Source organism: Rutidosis leptorrhynchoides, chromosome 2 (genome assembly GCF_046630445.1).
Source record: "Rutidosis leptorrhynchoides isolate AG116_Rl617_1_P2 chromosome 2, CSIRO_AGI_Rlap_v1, whole genome shotgun sequence".
Classification (NCBI taxonomy): domain Eukaryota; kingdom Viridiplantae; phylum Streptophyta; class Magnoliopsida; order Asterales; family Asteraceae; genus Rutidosis; species Rutidosis leptorrhynchoides.
In genome coordinates this window covers 237,183,665-237,199,154 of record NC_092334.1, presented here as the reverse complement: position 1 = coordinate 237,199,154, position 15,490 = coordinate 237,183,665, and positions in this window count along the sequence as shown.

Here is a 15,490-nt window from a genome sequence, read left to right as displayed (position 1 = left end):
AAAAGATAAATTGAAAACCGATACAGAAAGCCTCAATTTATAGTTTTCAGATTTGGCTCCCAAGCTGGCGGCTTCTGTGGGAAGCTGGCAGCTTCAGTGGGAAGCCGGTGACTTCACATGGCAGTGACTCCTTTTGCAAGTTTAACATGATCCGCAAGCAAATAAACGCGTAACCGTCTTAGGTCAGGTCGATGGCTTTAAGGTCAAGCCGGCGGCTTCAGAGATCCGGCAATCTTTTTGATTTTATTTCCATTTTTAGCTTTTTCTTGGGCTTTAAGTACACAAAATGGTTTTAGGCCGACGGCTTCAGTCACAAGCTGGCTGCTTTTAATGATTCTGGCATTTTCTGCAGAATTCTAGAACTTTCTGGATTTTTGTCATCAAGCCGGCGGCTTCAGGGTACCAGGCCAGCGGCTTCATCTTGTTTTCTGCAGTTTTTACCTGTTGTTGATCCTGTTTAATACATAACTTCAATAAAATCATTATAATTACCTTTTTCCCAATTTTACTCATTTTAGTGTGTTTTAGGATTAAAATGACTTTAAAATACCAAGATAACTCCTTAATATGTTATCAAAATTCTGTATAATTTAGGAGTTATTAGGGAGTTAAGTGATTTCAAAGAAGATCTTTCTTCACTGGACTATATCAACTTAGTCAAAAGCCGCAAGACTTCGTTAGATTTCCGATAATCGTGCTTAGATAACGTAGGAGCCCACGAGTGCTTTGAAGGGGGAGATTCTAAGTATTCGAAGTATTCTTCATCAACATGAAGTGATGTGATGATGAATGTCAAATTAATTTGCATTTCTGACATGCAAACTCATAGACCGTTGAAAGGACAAAGAAATCACGATGAAGTTCAAGTCTCAAACAAAGTCGAAAGTAGATTGTTAACACTACAATTTGAGGATGCAAAGGAAGAGGTTGGAGCATAATGATTGACCAAGACAATGTTACAGATATGAATTCATATGATGATTCAAAGTGAAGATTCAAGATATTCATCAACGATCGTACATCATTCGGGGGGGGGGGGGGGGGGAGTTAGTTTGCAATAGTTGATTCTTTCCTTGTAATGTTGTATGTTTTACTAGGGAGTTAGTTTTTGGAAACCCGTCTCACTCCTAGGGGGAGATTTTTAGAATCCTAGAAAGGAGTAATACGAGTTTCCCTAGCCTTATGGAGGATCCTTTAGATAAGGGCTATATAAAGGATCCAAGGCTCCCTAGATTCTCTAATGATAGCCACCGTCATGTAATGTATTCAAGAGAGCCGTGGAATGATAGTTTCACTATTTTACTAATGCTCTCTACATTCATGTGGTTTATCATTCACATTCATGGTATTCATGAGATCTTAGGTCCTACAAGGGTGTAGTTCCTAGAGGATTATTGTAAGCAGTCTGGAATGCCCATAGAGCATCATCCAGTTTCTCGGCCCATTTATTTCCGTGATGGCCGACGGTTTATTCTAGAATGCTTTTGAATGCTATGTTAGTGACTTCTGCATGGCCGTTGGTCTGCGGATGATAGGCAGTGGACATCTTTAGGGTAACTACATATTGTTACATCACCTTCATGAATTGATTATTGCAGAAGTGTGTGCCTTTATCACTTATTATAGAGCGGGAGCTCCGAATCGGTAGGAGAGTCTTTTCAGGAAATTGGTGACGACCTTGGCATCATTGGTCGGAAATGCTTGAGCTTTGACCCATCCGGAGACGTAATCTACTTCTACGAGTATGTATTCTTCCCATTAGGTTTGGGGAACGGCCCCATAAAATCTAATCCCCATATATCGAAGATTTTGCAAGCTTGGATATTAGTCCGAGGCATCTCATTCTTCACAGAGATAATCCCTTGTCTTTGGCAAGCGTCGCAATACTTTATAAGCTCTTACGCATCTCAGAATATAGTATACCAATAAAATCCCAAATTGTAGACTATTCTTGCGGTTAAGTTTGCTCCATGATAACCTCCAGTTTGTCCGTGGTGACATTGGTGAAGAATCCCTGTTGCTTGTTTCTTATCTACGCATCTTCTGATTATCTGATCAGGGCAAATTCTGAATAAGTACGGACCTTCCCAGTAGTAAAACTTAGCATCCCTGAAGAACTTCCTTCTTCGGGATGTGCTCATTCCTTTTTGCACTACTCCGGCAACTAGGTAGTTGGCTATGTTAGCGTACCAAGGGATATCAGTGAATTGTGATCCTATGTTTGCTTGTCTTAAGCTCATAAGCTGTTCTTCCAGAAATTTGTCTCAAATATCCTATTCAATAAGTTGTTCCATCGCTGGATTTTCTAAGTGACTAAGATGATCTGTTGCGACGTTCTCTGCTTCTTTCTTATCTTTAATCTCAATATCGAATTCCTGAAGGAGTAAGATCCATCATAGGAGTCTTGGTTTAGCATCTTGCTTAGTAAATAGATATTTTAGGGCTGAATGATCTGTGTAAACCGTAATTTTAGACAGGATGAGATAGGAACGAAATTTTTCGAAGGCGAAAACTACTGCTATCAGCTCCTTTTCCGTAGTGTTGTAATTCTCTTGAGCTCCGGTTAAGGTATTGCAGGCGTAATAGATTGGATTAAAATGCTTATCTTTCCATTATCCTAGTACCGCTCCGACTGCGAAGTCACTAGCGTCACATATGATTTCAAAGGGTAAACTCCAATTTGGAGCTATCATGATAGGAGCATGTGTGAGCTGTTCCTTCAGATAGTTGAAAGCTTGAATACATTTTTCATCGAAGACAAACAGAACTTCATTTCCCAGGAGATGAGTAGTAGGTCTTGTAACCTTTGAAAATTCTTTGATAAAACGTCGGTAGAATCCGGTGTGTCCAAAGAACCTCCTCACAGCTTTTACTGTGGTAGGTTTTGGAAGGTTGGTTATGGCTTCAATTTTTTCCTTGTCGAATTCTATTTCTGAATTTGATATCTTATGTCCTAAAACTGTTCCTTCTTTTACCATGAAGTGACATTTTTCCGAGTTTAGAATTAAGTTCGAATCTTCACACCGGGTGACTATCTTGTCAAGGTTAGAAAGGCACGGCTCAAAGGTACTTCTGAAGATAGAGAAGTCATCCATGAAGTGTAGTGACCCGAACTTTTCCATGATTATATATATTAATTGAGATTGATATTTACATGACTAAATGTTTCAAACGTGTTAAGCAATCAAACTTGTTAAGACTTGATTAAATAAAATAAGTTTCATATAGACAATTGATCACCCAAGTTGACCGGCAATTCACGAACGTTACAAATTTATAAAAACTACATGTTGTGGTATATATAGACATATATATATGGTTGACATGAGATTATGATGAGTAAGTATCTCACTAAGTATATTAACAATGTGTGATATACATAAAAAATGAGATTACTAAGTTAAGAAACTCGAAATGATATATATAACGATTATCGTTATGATAACGTCTACTAAATACATGTATCATATTAAGATATTGATACACTATATTTAACATGATAAAATGATATTTAAATATATCATTAAGTGTGTTAACAATGAACTACATATGTAAAAACAAGACTACTAACTCAAGAATTACGAAACGAGACTTATATGTAACGATTATCGTTGTAACGATATTTTAATATATATATCATATTAAGAGATATTCATACATCATAATATCATGATAATATAATAATTTAACATCTAATTTGATATAATAAACATTGGGTTAACAACATTAATTGAGATCGTTAACTTAAAGGTTTCAAAACAACACTTACATGTAATGACTAACGAAGACTTAACGACTCCATTAGAATGTATATACATGTTGTGTTTTGATATATATTCTTACACTTTTGAAAGACTTCAAGACACATATCAAAGTACTTCTACTTAACAAAAATGCTTATAATTACATCCTCGTTCAGTTTCATCAACAATTCTACTCGTACGCACCCGTATTCGTACTCGTACAATACACAGCTTTTAGATGTATGTACTATTGGTATATACACTCCAATTATCAGCTCTTAGTAGCCCATGTGAGTCACCTAACACATGTGGGAACCATCATTTGGTAACTAGCATGAAATATCTCATAAAATTACAAAAATATTAGTAATCATTCATGACTTATTTACATGAAAACGAAATTACATATCCTTTATATCTAATCCATATACCAACGACCAAAAACACCTACAAACACTTTCATTCTTCAATTTTCTTCATCTAATTGATCTCTCTCAAGTTCCATCTTCAAGTTCTAAGGTTCTTCTTAAATTCCATAAGTATAGTTTCATAAAAATCAAGAATACTTCCAAGTTTGCAAGTCTACTTCCAAGCTTTCTAATCCATTCCAAGTAATCATCTAAGATCAAGGAACCTTTGTTATTTACAGTAGGTTATCTTTCTAATTCAAGGTAATATTCATATTCAAACTTTGATTCAATTTCTACAACTATAAAAATCTTATTTCGAGTGAAAATCTTACCTGAACTATTTTCGTGTCATGATTCTGCTTCAAGAACTTTCAAGCCATCCAAGAATCCTTTGAAGCTAGATCCATTTTTTCTCATTTCTAGTAGTTTTATCCAGAAAACTTGAGGTAGTAATGATGTTCATAACATCATTCGATTCATACATATAAAGCTATCTTATTCGAAGGTTTAAACTTGTAATCACTAGAACATAGTTTAGTTAATTCTAAACTTGTTCGCAAACAAAAGTTAATTCTTCTAACTTGACTTTTAAAATCAACTAAACACATGTTATATATCTATATGATATGCTAACTTAATGATTTAAAACCTGGAAACATGATGAACACCATAAAATCGGATATACGCCGTCGTAGTGAAACCGGGGGCTGTTTTGGTTTGGTTAATTAAAAACTATGATAAACTTTGATTTAAATGTTGTTATTCTGGGAAAATGATTTTTCATATGAACATGAAACTATATCCAAAAAACTTGGTTAAACTCAAAGTGAAAGTATGTTTTTCAAAATGGTCATCAAGATGTCGTTCTTTCGACGGAAATGACTACCTCTTTAGTAATTGACATGTAACTTATATTTCCGACTTTAAAACTATACTTTTTCTGGTTGGATTCTTAAATTAGAGTTTAATATGAAACCATAGCAATTTGATTTACTCAAAACGGATTTAAAATGAAAAAGTTATGGGTAAAACAAGATTGGATATTTTTGATCTTTTTAGCTACGGGAAATGTTTAACAAATCTATACAAATCATATCCTAACTAACTTATATTGTATTATACATGTATTCTAATATATTATGTAATCTTGGGATACCATAGACACGTATGCAAATATTTTGACATATCATATCGACCCATGTAAATATATTATTTGGAACAACCATAGACACTCTATATGCAGTAATGTTGGAGTTAGCTATACAGGGTTGAGGTTGATTCCAAAAATATATATACTTTGAGTTGTGATCTAGCCTGAGACGTGTATACACTGGGTCGTGGATTGATTCAAGATAATATATATTGATTTATTTCTGTACATCTAACTGTGGACAACTAGTTGTAGGTTACTAACGAGGACAACTGACTTAATACACTCAAATTTTTAAAACATAATAAAAATGGTAGTAATTATATTTTGATCATACTTTGATATATATGTACATATTTGTGTAGGTTCGTGAATCGATCCGTGGCCAAGTCTTATTTCCGAGGAAGGAAATATCTGTGAAAGTGAGTTATAGTCCCACTTTTAAAATCTAATATTTTTGGGATGAGAATACATGCAGGTTTTATAAATGATTTACAAAATAGACACAAGTACGTGAAAATACATTCTATGTTGAATTATCAAAATTGAATATGCCCATTTTTATTAAGTCTGGTAATCTAAGAACTAGGGAACAGACACCCTAATTGACGCGAATCTTAAAGATAGATCTATTAAGCCTAACAAACCCCATCCAAAGTACCGGATGCTTTAGTACTTCGAAATTTATATCATATCCGAAGGGTGTCCCGAAATGATGGGGATATTCTTATATATGTATCTTGTTAATGTCGGTTACCAGGTGTTCACCATATGAATGATTTTTATCTCTATGTATGGGATGTGTATTGAAGTATGAAATCTTGTTGTCTATTGTTACGATTTGATATATATAGGTTAAACCTATAACTCACCAACATTTTTGTTGACGTTTAAAGCATGTTTATTCTCAGGTGAATACTATGAGCTTCCGCTGTTGCATTCTAAAATAAGGACAAGATTTGGAGTCCATGTTTGTATGATATTGTGTAAAAACTGCATTCAAGAAACATATGTCGATGTAATATATTTCTATTGTAAACCATTATGTAATGATCGTGTGTAAACAGTATATTTGAGATTATCATTATTTGATAATCTACGTAATGCTTTTGAAACCTTTATTGATAAAATAAAGGTTATGGTTGTTTTAAAAATGAATGCAGTCTTTGAAAAACGTCTCATATAGAGGTTAAAACCTCGCAACGAAATCAATTAATATGGAACGTTTATAATCAATATGAACGGGACATTTCATGAAGACTTCCATACAACGTTCGATCATGTCGTGGAATATAGCCACCATACACATCTGAAATGTAGTAGGTGCATTGCATAACCCAAAAGGCATGCGTCGGTAGGCAAATGTTCCATAAGGATAGGTGAAGGTTGTTTTTGCTTGGTCCTTTGTATCGAGGGAAATTTGAAAGTAGTCAGAAAAACCATCAAGGAAATAATAGAACTCTTTTCCTGACAATCATTCCAACATTTGATCAATGAACGGAAGTGGAAAATGATCTTTCTGGGTTGCATCATTTAATTAACGATAATCTATGCAAACCCTCCAACCGGTGACCTCCCATGTTTGGAATAAGCACATTATTATAATTTTTGATTACGATCATTCCTCCTTTCTTGGGCACCACTTTAACATGACTTACCCATGGCGAATCGGAAATAGGATATCAGAACGGCGTCCAAAAGTTTGATTACTTCTTTCTTGACGACTTCTTGAATCATTGGATTTACCCTTCTTTGCCTCTGAACTGATGGTTTGAAGTCATCTTCCATGAAAATCTTGTGGGTGCAATAGTCTGGACTGATCCCTTTGATGTTGAAAATCTTCCAGGTAATTGCTTTCTTATGTGATTTCAAAACCTTAATCAATTTCGCCTTTTCATGTGGCGTGAGGTCTTTGGAAATGATTATAGAGAGTTGCGATATTCCTTCCAAGAATGCATACTCCAGATGTTCGGGTAACTTGTTTAGCTCCAATTCTGGAGGTTCCTTGATAGATGGCTTCATTCTTGCTATTTCCTTTCTATCCATCGAGACATACCTCTCCTGGAATTCTGATTCTTCATCTTTAATAACGTCACTGATGCTATCTGTTCTTTGGTTCTAGAAATTGTCCTTCTTAACGCTTCGTTTTCAGAAACTTCTTCTTTAGTTTCGAAGGTTGGCTCAGGAATTTCATCTAATTTCTCATTTAACTGTGGTTCTTGAAATACCGGAATGAAGGTTGTTTCTTCATTCGGTCTTCTCCTTAAAAGAGGTAATGGAATGCCTTGACCTTGCGATGCTATGCGGATAGTTTTTCCGCGAAAGTTACTTTCGAAGAAGGGATATTTATATTGACCATTATCTATGGCTAAATGTGTGATAGATGTCTACCTCTAGTACAAATTCCATTGACTCACCTAATAATAACGAAGAGTCGAATATATATTGGCAAGATTCACAAGTTCCCAAAGAACCGGAAGAAGAGGAAACGGAACCGGAAGAAGAGGAACCAGAAGAAGAGGAACCAGAAGAAGAAGATGTTCCGGATGGGGGAATAGTAGGAATCACAGAAAACCAGTCATATAAAAGAAAATCCTCAACCAATGGACCAAAGTTAATAATGGTCAATGGTGTTTCCGCTAAGGAAGCAAAATATTGGGAAAATTACCAATTTTCCGATGAATCGGATCCTGATGAGGATTCTGATGATATTACAGAAATTACCCCGACCCAATTTAATGAGGCAAAAGAAAATAATAAGGGAAAAGGCATCAAAATAGAGAAATCTGATTGCGAACCCGATGAACTTTATATGTACCGTCAACACCTGTATTTTAAATATCGTGACAATAACCCGAGAACCTCTAAACCACCAGGTTTTTCTAAACCAATGTGGAAAACGAAGGCTCGTATTAGAGGAACCTCATATATCCCTAGAAAATTAGGAAAAAGAACTAAGTTCGAAGAAGAAGAAACCAGTGATTCAGATTAGAGGGGTGTGAGCATGTTGTGTAATAAATGTATTGTAGTGTGCTTGTACTTTTATGTTCTATGTAAAAATTGCTTGTATTGTTTGTTATTATGAATCTAATCCTTATCTATTTTACAGTATAAAAACAAAATGGACGTTAAGGGTAGACAACCGAATATTTTAGAAGACCTACCAGAGGATATGATTGAGGAAATCTTGTCTAGAGTCGGTCAGAATTCATCAGCACATTTAGTTATGGCGAAATTAACTTGTCAAACATTTGAAAGACTTTCCAGAAATGCCTTAGTTTATAAAAGGCTTTCCTTTGATAGGTGGGGTATATCACATTGGGGAGACTTCAAGTTACGCCGTGTTTTCTTTAAAGCGTTAAATGCGGGGAACCCAACTGCAATTTTACGCTACGGGTTAAGAACCTATTTTGAATCAACATATCCTAACATAGGATTTCGTGAATTAGAAAGAGCTTCTAACATGCAACATAAAGAAGCATGTTATGCTTATGGGTTAGTGATGTTCGCTTTTTACCTAAGTGAGAAAAAGAACATCGGATTGCAACTTTTAAATAAAACTTTCCCACAAGTGACGGATTCAGTAGTTGGGGTGAGAAACAAGGTTTTTAGATTATTACGGGGCTATTGGATATTACGAAACCCTCGTCCTTTTGACAACATTACAACATGCTACCTAGCCAATGGTCATAACGGTTATTTTCCACAAGACCAAGGATGGGAAGTCGTCTTAGTAAAACTAGAATGCATGACTTGTTTCTGGACTTATGAATTACGTGTCTTTATTTTCTTTGCTGAACAACTTGCGTATTAACCAGATTTATCTTCAAAACTATCATGTATCATAGTGTACTATATTTCATGTTATATGTAATATAACGAAGTTGTAAGTTTGAAGAATATTTGTATGTGATATATTATTATAATCAGTTTTTTATATGGAATTATAGTAGTTGAATTGTATATTAGCTACTAAGTATGAACTTAACAGGTGGGTAGTACCCGAATTTAAACTTATAAAACACTAATATGAAGAAAAAGCTTTTATAAATGAGTTCATATTATGTTACGAGATACTATTGACTACTCTTAATATTCTGTATGATTAACTTGTTTCATTTGACTATTTTGAAGGAAATGGCACCGACTACTCGACACACCTTGAATATGAGCGCAGAGGAATTTTGTGCCTTTCTTGCTTCAAACATAGCCGCAGTACAGGCTGCGCTACATACCAACAATAACTCTGAATCTAACAATACAGCTAACGGCGCATGAAATTGTGTAGGATGCTCCTACACGGAATTCACTGCCTGCAAACCTTCAGAATTTGATGGGACCGAAGGACCAATCGGATTGAAACGGTGGACCGAGAAAGTTGAATTGGTGTTTGCCATAAGTAAGTGTTCTGAAGGAGACAAAGTGAAGTACGCTACGCATACCTTCACAGGTATTGCGTTAACATGGTGGAATACCTATCTAGAGCAAGTGGGACAAGATGCTGCTTACGCGCTACCGTGGTCAGTATTCAAGCATTTGATGAACGAGAAGTACCGTCCCAGAACCGAGGTCAATAAGCTCAAGTCAGAACTTAGAGGGTTACGAACACAGGGATTCGATATTACTTCATACGAAAGACGATTCACAGAATTGTGCCTATTGTGTTCGAGAGCGTTCGAAGATGAGGAAGAGAAGATCGACGCGTTTGTGAAAGGGTTACCGAAGAGAATCCAAGAAGATATAAGTTCACACCAGCGTGCCTCCATACAAAAGGCATGTAGAATGGCTCACAAACTAGTGAACCATATTGAGGGAAGAATTAAAGAACAGGCGGTCGAAGAGGCCAACGTGAAGCTAGTCAAAAGAAAGTGGGAGGAAAACGGTGATAAGAGTCACCAATACAACAACAACTATCCCAACAATCGCAACATCAATCGCAACAACAACAAACGACACAACAATAACAATAACAACAACAACTACAACAATCCTCCCAACAACAATAACAACCGCAACAACAACAACAATCAGAAGCAGCTATGCCAAAGGTGTGAAAAGTATCACTCAGGGTTCTGCACCAAATTTTGCAACAAGTGTAAAAGAAATGGTAATAGCGCGGTGAAGTGTGAGGTCTACGGACCAGGGGTTAACAGAACGAAAGGAACAAATGGTGTCGGAATGAGTAATGGCGGAGCAAGTAGTGTCGGAGCAAGTTATGCCAATGTAGTTTGTTATAAATGTGGAAAACCGGGCCACATTATTAGAAATTGCCCGAACCAGGAGAACACGAATGGACAAGGCCGCGGAAGAGTTTTCAATATTAATGCGGCAGAGGCAAAGGAAGACCCGGAGCTTGTTACGGGTACGTTTCTTATTGACAATAAATCTGCTTACGTTTTATTTGATTCGGGTGCGGATAGAAGCTATATGAGTAGAGATTTTTGTGCTAAATTAAGTTGTCCATTGACGCCGTTGGATAGTAAATTTTTACTTGAATTAGCAAATGGTAAATTAATTTTAGCAGATTATATATGCCAGAATCGAGAAATTAAACTGGGTAGCGAAATATTTAAGATTGATTTGTACGAGAAGATGGAGAACCCTTAATGGTGTACGGAGAAAAGGGCAACACGAAGCTACATCTTATTAGTAATTTGAAGGCACAAAAACTAATAAAAAAAGGTTGCTATGCTGTTCTAGCATACGTCGAGAAAGTACAAACTGAAGAAAAGAGCTTCATTGATGTTCCCGTCGCAAAAGAATTTCCTGATGTATTTCCGAAAGAATTATCGGGAATACCTCCACATCGATCTGTTGAATTTCAAATAGATCTTGTACCAGGAGCTGCACCAATAGCTCGTGCTCCTTACAGACTCGCACCCAGCGAGATGAAAGAACTGCAAAGCCAACTTCAAGAACTATTAGAACGTGGTTTCATTTGACCAAGCACATCACCATGGGGAGCTCCTGTTTTGTTTTTCAAGAAGAAGGATGGTACATTTAGTTTGTGTATTGACTACAGAGAGTTGAATAAAATTACCATCAAAAACCGTTATCCACTGCCGAGAATTGACGACTTATTTGATCAACTACAAGGCTCGTCGGGTTATTCGAAAATCGATTTACGTTCTGGATAACATCAAATGCGAGTAAAGGAGGATGATATTCCAAAAACTAATTTTAGGACGCGTTATGGTCATTACGAGTTTATGGTTATGCCGTTTGGATTGACTAACGCACCAGCTGTGTTCATGGACCTTATGAACCGAGTGTGTGGGCCATATCTTGACAATTTTGTCATTGTTTTCATCGATGACATACTTATTTACTCAAAGAATGATCAAAAGCATGAAGAACATTTGAGAAAAGTGCTAGAAGTATTGAGAAAAGAAAAACTGTACGCTAAGTTTTCAAAGTGTGCATTTTGGTTGGAAGAAGTTCAATTCCTCGATCACATAGTGAACAAAGAAGGTATCCAGGTGGACCCAGCAATGATCGAAACTGTTGAAAAGTGGGAAACCCCAAAAACTCCGAAGCATATACGTCAATTTTTAGGATTGGCTGGTTACTACAGAAGATTCATCCAAGATTTCTCTAAAATAGAAAAACCCTTGACTACATTAACGCATAAAGGGAAGAAATTTGAATGGAAGGATGAATAAGAGAAGGCGTTTCAGTTATTGAAGAAAAAGCTAACTACGGCACCTATATTGTCAGAAACCATCAGGTCTACTACAACAACCTGAAATCCTGGAATGGAAATGGGAAAATATTACCATGGATTTCATTACTAAATTGCCATGGACTGCAAGTGGTTATGATACTATTTGGGTAATAGTTGATCATCTCACCAAGTCAGCACACTTCCTGCCAATGAGAGAAGATGACAAATTGGAGAAGTTGGCGCGATTGTATTTGAAGGAGGTTGTCTCCAGACATGGAATACCCGTCTCTATTATCTCTGATAGGGATGGTAGATTTGTTTCAAGGTTCTGGCAGACATTGCAATAAGCATTTGGGACTCGTTTAGACATGAGTACTGCCTATCATCCACAAACTAATGGGCAGAGTGAAAGGACGATATAAATGCTTGAAGACATGCTACGAGCATGTGTTATTGATTTCGGAAACAGTTGGGATCAACACCTACCGTTAGCAGAATTTTCCTACAATAACAGTTATCATTCTAGTATTGAGATGGCGCCATTTGAGGCACTTTATGGTAGAACGTGCAGGACTCCGATTTTTTGGAATGAAGTGGGGGATAGACAGATTACGGGTCCGGAGATAATACAAGAAACTACCGAGAAAATCATCCAAATTCAACAACGATTGAAAACCGCCCAGAGTCGACAAAAGAGCTACGCGGATAGTAAAAGAAAAGATATAGAGTTTGAAATTGGAGAAATGGTCATGCTTAAGGTTTCACCTTGGAAAGGCGTTGTTCGATTTGGTAAACGGGAGAAACTAAATCCAAGGTACATTGGACCATTCAAGATTATAGATCGTGTCGGACCAGTAGCTTACCAACTGGAGCTACCTCAACAACTCGCGGTAGTACATAACACTTTCCACGTCTCAAATTTGAAGAAATGTTTTGCTAAAGAAGATCTCACTATTCCGTTGGACGAAATCCAAATCAATGAAAAACTTCAATTCATTGAAGAACCCGTCGAAATAATGGATCATGAGGTTAAGAGACTTAAGAAAAATAAGATACCGATTGTTAAGATTTGATGGAATGCTCATAGAGGACCCGAGGTCACCTGGGAGCATGAAGATCAGATGAAGAAGAAATACCCACATCTATTTCCAGAAGATTCGTCAACACCTTCAACAGCTTAAAATTTCGGGACGAAATTTATTTTACGGGTAGGTACTGTAGTGACCCGAACTTTTCCATGTTTATATATATTAATTGAGATTGGTATTTACATGACTAAATGTTTCCAACATGTTAATCAATCAAACTTGTTAAGACTTGATTAAATAAAATAAGTTTCATATAGACAATTGATCACCAAAGTTGACCGGCGATTCACGAACGTTACAAATTTGTAAAAACTACATGTTGTGGTATATATAGACATATATATATGGTTGACATGAGATTATGATAGTAAGTATCTCACTAAGTATATTAACAATGTGTGATATACATAAGAAATGAGATTACTAAGTTAAGAAACTCGAAATGATATATATAACGATTATCGTTATGATAACGTCTACTAAATACATATGTATCATATTAAGATATTGATACACTATATTTAACATGATAAAATGATATTTAAATATATCATTAAGTGTGTTAACAATGAACTACATATGTAAAAACAAGACTACTAACTCAAGAATTACGAAACGAGACTTATATGTAACGATTATCGTTGTAACGATATTTTAATGTATATATCATATTAAGAGATATTCATACATCATAATATCATGATAATATAATAATTTAACATCTCATTTGATATAATAAACATTGGGTTAACAACATTAATTGAGATCGTTAACTTAAAGGTTTCAAAACAACACTTACATGTAACGACTAACGAAGACTTAACGACTCCATTAGAATGTATATACATGTTGTGTTTTGATATGTACTCTTACATTTTTTAAAGACTTAAAGACACATATCAAAGTACTTCTACTTAACAAAAATGCTTACAATTACATCCTCGTTCAGTTTCATCAACAATTCTACTCGTATGCACCCGTATTCGTACTCGTACAATACACATCTTTTAGATGTATGTACTATTGGTATATACACTCCAATGATCAGCTATTAGCAGCCCATGTAAGTCACCTAACACATGTGAGAACCATCATTTGGCAACTAGCATGAAATATATCATAAAATTATAAAAATATTAGTAATCATTCATGACTTATTTACATGAAAACAAAATTACATATCCTTTATATCTAATCCATATACCAACGACCAAAAACACCTACAAACACTTTAATTCTTCAATTTTCTTCATCTAATTGATCTCTCTCAAGTTACATCTTCAAGTTCTAAGTGTTCTTCATAAATTCCATAAGTATAGTTTCATAAAAATCAAGAATACTTCCAAGTTTGCAAGTCTACTTCCAAGCTTTCTAATCCATTCCAAGTAATCATCTAAGATCAAGGAACCTTTGTTATTTACAGTAGGTTATCTTTCTAATTCAAGGTAATATTCATATTCAAACTTTGATTCAATTTCTACAACTATAACAATCTTATTTCGAGTGAAAATCTTACTTGAACTGTTTTCGTGTCATGATTCTGCTTCAAGAACTTTCAAGCCATCCAAGGATCCTTTGAAGCTAGATCCATTTTTTCTCATTTCCAGTAGTTTTATCCAGAAAACTTGAGGTAGTAATGATGTTCATAACATCATTCGATTCATACATATAAAGCTATCTTATTCGAAGGTTTAAACTTGTAATCACTAGAACATAGTTTAGTTAATTCTAAACTTGTTCGCAAACAAAAGTTAATCCTTCTAACTTGACATTTAAAATCAACTAAACACATGTTCTATATCTATATGATATGCTAACATAATGATTTAAAACCTGGAAACACGATGAACACCATAAAATCGGATATACGCCGTCGTAGTGAAACCGGGGGCTGTTTTGGTTTGGATAATTAAAAACTATGATAAACTTTGATTTAAATGTTGTTCTTTTGGGAAAATGATTTTACATATGAACATGAAACTATATCCAAAAATCTTGGTTAAACTCAAAGTGAAAGTATGTTTTTCAAATTGGTCATCAAGATGTCGTTCTTTCGACGGAAATGACTACCTCTTTAGTAATTGACATGTAACTTAAATTTCCGACTATAAACCTGTACTTTTTCTGTTTGGATTATTAAATATGAGTTCAATATGAAACCATAGCAATTAGATTCACTTAAAACGGATTTAAAATGAAGAAGTTATGGGTAAAACAAGATTGGATATTTTTGATCTTTTTAGCTACGGGAAATGTTAAACAAATCTATACAAATCATATCCTAACTAACTTATATTGTATTATACATGTATTCTAATATATTATGTAATATTGGGATACCATAGACACGTATGCAAATGTTTTGACATATCATATCGACCCATGTATATATATTATTTGGAACAACCATAGACACTCTATATGCAGTAATGTTG